Genomic DNA, 7,333 nt, shown 5'->3' on the forward strand with positions numbered 1-7,333 from the left:
CCATAAGCAGGCATCCAGATATGTATGGATGGATAGATAGGTAATAAGGTAGATAGACAGGATAAACCTGCATTTCCATACCTTTTTAAGACCCCAGGAAGAAGGAATCAGAAGCCGCTCAGCAACAGGTATCCATCAGTGCCTGCAAAATTCTGTGTGAAACTCAGTACAATCCAGTTATTCCGATTGATCAATTGGATCTGCACCCATCCCTGAGCCACTCGCTGCTGCCGTTTCCTTGTACTCCCGCTGCAGAGCAGACCCCCTCCTTAAAACTAGAAGAGGACTGGGGTTTTTTAACTTGAGGCCAGGACCGCGCCCCTTACACAAAGCTGAAAAAGTTACAAAAGAGATCCTGCGCCTCACTTTCGCCCTTTTTTTTAAAAGTGAGAATGCTCACAATGAACCCTTCAGGGTATGCAACTACTCGGCTCAAACCAAAACACAATTCTGGACCATCAAGATAGAAAAAATATATATATTTTACTTTATTGTACCATATTGCATTCTATTCTTTTTTTAAAAAAAACATATGCACCTGAATAGGTATGCAATGTAAACTTTTTTTAAAAAATGTTTAGACAAATGTAATCTCGCATTCATTACTAACGTAAAACAACAACAGATGTGAACACAAATCAAAAAGGAGAAAAGAGAGAAGTGAGATTAATAAATTAAACACAGCACAACCTTCACCTAGATATTTACACTAATACAATTCATCAACACATAGGTAGATGGGCATAAAAATACATTCAGATTTCTTGCAAACACAATTAGAAAACACCATACAATTTCTTAGAAAAGCAAATAACGTTACTAGTATAGCTATATTAGTATAACATTCAGCTGCCTAGTACTAAATCCTTATTTCAGTTAGGATTCCTCAGTAAATTATTAATAAAAGCAAGCTATCAGTGCTTTGTTATCAACGTGTCGTGGTCACACGGTATCATTTTCCCAACATGTTTCATTCCCTAAATCTGTAAATCTTGTACAGGGAAATTCTTCAGGGGTATTGCTTCAAAAATACGAACAGTACACCATTAACCACGTTTGTGTAACGTCAGTTCCTTGTAAAGAAACTTTTGGTTTTGCCAGGAGTTGCAGCCCTCGAAGGTTTCCTTCTTGTTATGTTTGACTATAACCTTATGGAAAAAACCAGGGGAAAAAAAAGAAAGAAAGAATAGACACACACCATTTAGAATTGGTTGTGTTAGGCTCAAAACATAGCTGAGTACATTTCTCAACCTTAGTTTATAATTAACTCGGTGAGGCTTACCACACTCCAAACTTGTTAAATAGTCAGAGGTGTAGGGGGCGCTGTTATAAGTAGGGCGCTGATTCCCTAAAAAGGAAAAGGAGAGAAAATGATATGAGGTCTGTGCCCTGAAAGGACAAAATGATTTACTGCTAAATGGCAAAAAGCCAATGGTACCCAGGCAGCTGCCTCGAAGTTGTCTATAGGTGTACTAAAGTACACCAAAAGGCCTTATTTTACTTAGATTGAAAAATGTAGTCGTAGGTGAGACCCGAAAATAACGGTTAAATTGTTAATAGAATGTCTTAGTACCCTAGAGGTGGTTATTCACGTTTTCGAGTTCAAAAGGACAATAACAAAGGTATTAAAATGTAACACTCTACTATACATTGTAAACGCTAATGAGTCGAAGTACACTCATAGGCAAAAAGAGTGTCTAATGCAAATCTTAAAAGCCAAACTATCCTGTGACTAGCCTTCTTTGCTGGTAACAATATGTTGTTTTAATATCCGTATCTCCCAGTTATCTAAAAAAATCGAGCGCGACTGATGTAAATGATTATTTGCACAATAGAATCGTGGGTTAAATTCATACCTGGATAGTTAGGGGAGGGGGTCCCGTCTTGCTCGAGTCCTCTTATTAGTTACTATGGTAAAGTTGCCATGAGGTGCAAGTCTTTAGGTAAGGCTCTGCTGGAATGGTACTTATGGCAAGCTTTTTCAATGGAGCTGTTGGAAAATGAAATAATGCCGAATGAACGCTGTTACTAAATCTGCACAGTTTGTCTATCGCGCCACTTTCTAATAATGACAACCGTTGTTTAAAGTTTTCTAAAACGCCGTTTAAATAGGCATCTTGTACGGAACAGACAATAGTATATAGTCCGTGCTAATGCCTCTAGCGCAGATTAATTGTTGACCTTTAGGCGCCGTGCTTGCACAGATCGGCTGTATTTGCTAAAAATATGAAGTGCTCGGCACATGTGCTCGCAATTATGCTAGATGGATACAATGCTCGCGTGTGTGTTTCTAAAAGTTCATGCTGCTTAACTTCCCACATAATAAATTAGCGCATTAAACACGTACATAGGAATGAACTCGAGTATTTTTAACTCGTTTTACAGGGACAAAAGCGTCATGCGGTCGCTTACCTACCAGCTAGTTTTTAATAATGCTGGTTCCTGGCGCTTCCAATTCCTCCGTGCTAGCCTTCAGCTCTCATCTGATGGCTCCCTCTGCAGCTGTGTCCCGTAAAGCACTCCCTCTACCAACAGTGGGGAGTGGAGCTCACGTGACAAGCGTCGGGCGTAAACACTAGTCTGCTCACTACCATGTATATTTTGTGTTAACTAGGGCGCCATAGGATAAAAGTAAAAATATATCCTTAGTATATGGCGAATGTAGCAAGAACTAGTATGAACAAGGTCTACTTCTAAACTGGGCATCACTCTTGTCATGGTGAGTGTATGTTAGTTTACTGCAAGTCCCCATACTTGTTACATTCTGTCAAATGCAAGGAGCATGGGGACTTTGTTTGCTATTAGTCTCGTGGCATATCTGCCTAGGTCACTTTTATTTAAAAATCATGTATGTTCTCGGCCAAAGTTTGTAAATAGGCGCCGACCTCATACAGCTAGATTTATTCTGTAATTTACTGATATGTTAAGGTATCAATATTTGTCAAAATACTTGGACAAAAATACCTTTTATGTTTGTATTAGCATACTGTTCCACAATGTATGCAAACTATACCAAACCTTGCTTACAAAGATTTCCAGTCGATCAATTCGTTTAGACCGGTTTCTACTGAATTACAAAGGAAAATTAATCTTTGTTCTTGGTTTAATAGTCTTCTCTTATTAACTGATGTGGATTCTGTTAAATTCAGCTGGAGGAGTACGCTCCACGTGAATGACTCAGAGCAGACCCCCTCCACCACCTGTCTCACTAACCCAGTATCTCACTCCACCTCGCAGCCAGCAGACACTTTTCCTGTGTAAAAGCTTGGTTTGGTTTCCCGTTCACGCTGCCACCTTCAGTCCGCAGCAAAACTCACACTGATCAGCTGGGAGGAAAGGCTGCAAGTTCAGGCGGCGAGGGCTGCATTTCCTGATGGATCAGTCAGCTTGCACAAATTATCCCCCATGCAGGGGATGCAGCTCCAGGAGCTGCCAGGTGCACAACAGGGTCTGGGTTAGAGTGAAGGGATGGGAATGCTCTTGCAGCTCGGCCCCATGGCTGGTTCTGAATCCGACGACCGCACGTGGCCGTCAGACGAGCTGCCTGCTCATGGTTGCTAAGCAACCCTTAAAGAACACAGAACTCTCAAGAGACTGGCACCAGCACCACAGCCGCACCTGCCGCCATCGGAGCTTGCGCTTTTAAAAAAAGAATAGTAAGCAGCTGCACCAGCCCATGCAGGGGACGCTAGAGGTGCAGCTCACATAGTGGGCCGCCCCTCTGGCTAGTGGCCACCCCCTCCATGGGCTCGCCTCCTCGAGGTGGGTAGAGTGCAGGTGCCCTCGGGGGTCCGGCAGGAAACAGCCGGCCCCTCGAGGGGCATAAGTAGCCTGGGCTGAGAGAGCAAGGTCTCTTTTCCAGCCCAGGCAGCAGGACAACTAGGGGTTTCTGAGGGGTAGGTTCGGAGCTCTGAGAAGGAAGGTGGGCTCAGGATACCTAAGGGAGCAGGGTGACAGGTTCCTACTTGGTGGGGGCATTGGAGTCACGGGGGGGCGCCCACCCCAAAGCGTGGCAGAGTTACAAGGGCGGTCCCTGAGAAGGGGGCAAGCTGCGGTCTGGTCCGTGAGCTACAACCACTGACTGCTTCAGTCAAGATGGGGTGACACGGGCACTGATACCACTAGGGACGGTTGGGACACCTCAACAACCGATGCAGTGGCCTTGGGTTCGCTCCGTTCTCCAAATGGGAGTGATTGAACTGGCAGTCGGATACCACTGCGGGCCGTTCTCACAAGAACGGAAGTGGTGTGAGGAGGCTCACAGGTTTTGGACATGGGACTTTGTAAGACGGGATTGGCGGAGCCAAGCTGGAACGGACTATGTGTTGGGCCAGGCATGCATAAGACCTGAGCGGGGCTGGTGACGCCCGATACGATGAATCTACTAATGCAAACACTATGTTCCAATAAAGTGTATTATGTTTCCAACTTTCAGAAAGTCTCTGGCTCTTATAATTGAGGGTAAGCAGGGTATTGGGGTTTATGCATGTCATTGTTATTATGCAGGGGGGGCATAGTAGGGGTTAGCCCTGCTATGTTTTCAACAGGGAGTGACCCCTTTTGAAAAAACAAACTATTTTTTTTAAACACGGGGGTCGCAGTGGGCATGCCATGGTGGCACGGGAGTCGGCAGGGGTTGCAAGTGTGACCCCTGATGACCCAAAAATAATGGCCCTGCCCAGCCAACCCCTCCTTTTTGTCTTTTCATCTTTGGAATGCACCTATATTTGGGATATTATTGCTGGAGACCGTTTGGGTCACTCTCACAAATTATTTTTAGCCATTCACTGACTTTATACTTGTAAATGAACAATTCTAACATAGAGAAGTTGTCTTTCTCACTCACTTTATGACTAAAGGCAATCTTATTTTATTTTGAACAAATGTGCATTTCAGTATTCTGAGCCTCTGCATTCACAACTCAAGTTGATTTCAGGGCTGACTAACACAATCGAAAGCATTAACCGAGATACATGCAAGGAAGTGTGACATTGGACACGAGTGTAGCTCTTAATTTAGGGTTATGTATGATCACAGAATGCATTGTAAAGACACATTTGAAAATCAGTGTTTTACCATTTATTTCACATTCACCATTTAGGACAGTATTCTTAATACTGACTCAAAATCACACAAATGAAAAACAAGTAGAAAATAATCGTGGGGGTACTTAGTAATGTAGAGTAGTGTTTGGTGAAAGGAATTGGGAAAACGTGTTATTTTGTTTTTGACACATTCCTTTATAATTTTTGCAGTAACATAAATGCAGAGGGATCTGTCCACAATGCTGTAAACAAGTTGGGTTTCAAAAGAAGAAAAAAAGAGTCCCTGTACACACATTATAAAGGCGGAAAATGCATGTACAAAAATTAAAGGGATTCTGCAATATTTGCCCGTTCATTTAAAGCAGATCGAACAAACATCATTTGATAGGTAAACATACATCTGTTTTATAGTAGATGGCCACACTCCACTGCCATAACATTGCTTTCAAAGGCATAGAGATTTATGTCAATCGCAACCACGAATGTCTCTGGCGCAGTCGTTAGTGGTGGCAGTTACCATTTTTGGCCCTTTCACAGGCAGTATATTTAACTGAAATCCAGTCATACTAAAAGGGGGTGGTGACTTTTGGGGTCCCACCATACCCCTGCATGCCCCACCCATCTTGAAATGATATGCATGTGTTCCTATCTGCGGGGGAAGCTTTACCGGCGCTCTTAAGTGCTCCGATGAAGGACCCACAAAACACAATCTTGTCTTTTTCCTGGCCATTGAGCTAGTTATTGGCACTTGTTGCAGCTGGTACATGATCTGTCTTCTCACAGGTCCAGGGGTTCCCAGAGTGATATGGGCTTTCCAGGTTGCAACGTGTGTTTCTAGGGAAGAAGTCATTATGGGCTTCCTTTGAGTTGCTTCATATCGAAGGCTTTACCTACACTGCTTTAGTAAGGGCGGTCCTTTGCAGCTGTGAGAAATATGTAACCATTTGAAGCATATGATAAACCTTCCATGATATGTTTCAACACCAGGGACTTCAATGCCTCCTTGGCAGCTAGGAGTCTGCCTGTGATTCAGGGATACGATAGGCCTTAGTCAGAGCATTGCTATTTCATCCCAGAAGACTAGGGTCCACAGCTTAGGGGGCTCACCTGTACAAGTATAACAGAGGCAGAGTTGCCACATAAACCCCCGACCCACACTGTGGGGACTTAACAATGTGGCATTAGGAGGCTATCGCTTGGGCTGGACTTGCCAGTGGCGTTTCATCTGCATGTACTGCTGTGCATACGGATGCAGTTGTCCAGGCTCAGGTTTGTCTTGCTACCTGGATATATCCTCACCCAAGATGCAGCCCAAGTGGGCTTCCTATACCTCACTCAGTATGACGTCTGTGTGTGCCAGCATACCCTCACTTAGAATGACACACGGGGCAGCGGTGGAAGAGGCAGCATAAAGGAAATGAAGGACTCCTGCCAGCAGTGTGGGTAGTTGGGTTTCCTTCTGCCTTCTCAAGAGCTTGAGCCCGACTTTCTTCCCATTTGCACTCTCCGGCCTTTCCCTTGCATTTCCCAGACTTTGACTGGTGCTTCCATCATTGCTTCATATTCAAGCTTCCGGTCTCTGATTGAGACAACTTGCTGCTCTCAGATGACGAGTTCCATTATCCAGGTGTCCCTTTCCCCTCTGTTATCTAGTTAGTGGAAATGGAAAAGGTGGGGTTTGGTCAGGAACTTTATCTGGGGGTTGCCACAGGCTTCTACCTCTGGTTTAACCTTTGGTACTCCTGGTACTGTTCCTACAACCCCAGGATCAGATGTCACAGTTTTTTCGTATTCATTCTGCGGCCTTCCACAATTTCTATCACATGAGTACTGTCTTGTACAAAAATGCATTTTTTATATTTCTTAAGAAAATGCAATCTTTTGTACAAGACAGAGACCATATAATAGAAATTGCAGAAGGCCTCAGAATGAATATGGATAATTATTTTTCGTAACAATGGCCATAGAATCACTGTATACAAACATCCCACGTAATGTCATTAGAGACTACTGTAGAGAAGTTACAGGAATATCCTACAGTGGAGGCGTTCAGAAAGTTGTTCCTTTGTTGCACAAATATGCCACTAAGGACAACCTTTTTCAATCTAATGGCAAATTCTTCCATTAGATTGGGGGAACCGCGATGGGGGCCATGGTCGCACCAAATGTGGGCAATATAAATTCTGAATATTTTGAAAAATCAGCAATCTTTTACTCAAACAACTCTTTTGAGAAAAATATTGTTGGGAGGTATAGGTGCATTGTTCATGTACTCCTAATTTGGAAAG

Source organism: Ambystoma mexicanum, chromosome 6q (genome assembly GCF_040938575.1).
Source record: "Ambystoma mexicanum isolate Mex_15411 chromosome 6q, UKY_AmexF1_1, whole genome shotgun sequence".
In the NCBI taxonomy this organism is placed as follows: Eukaryota; Metazoa; Chordata; class Amphibia; order Caudata; family Ambystomatidae; genus Ambystoma; species Ambystoma mexicanum.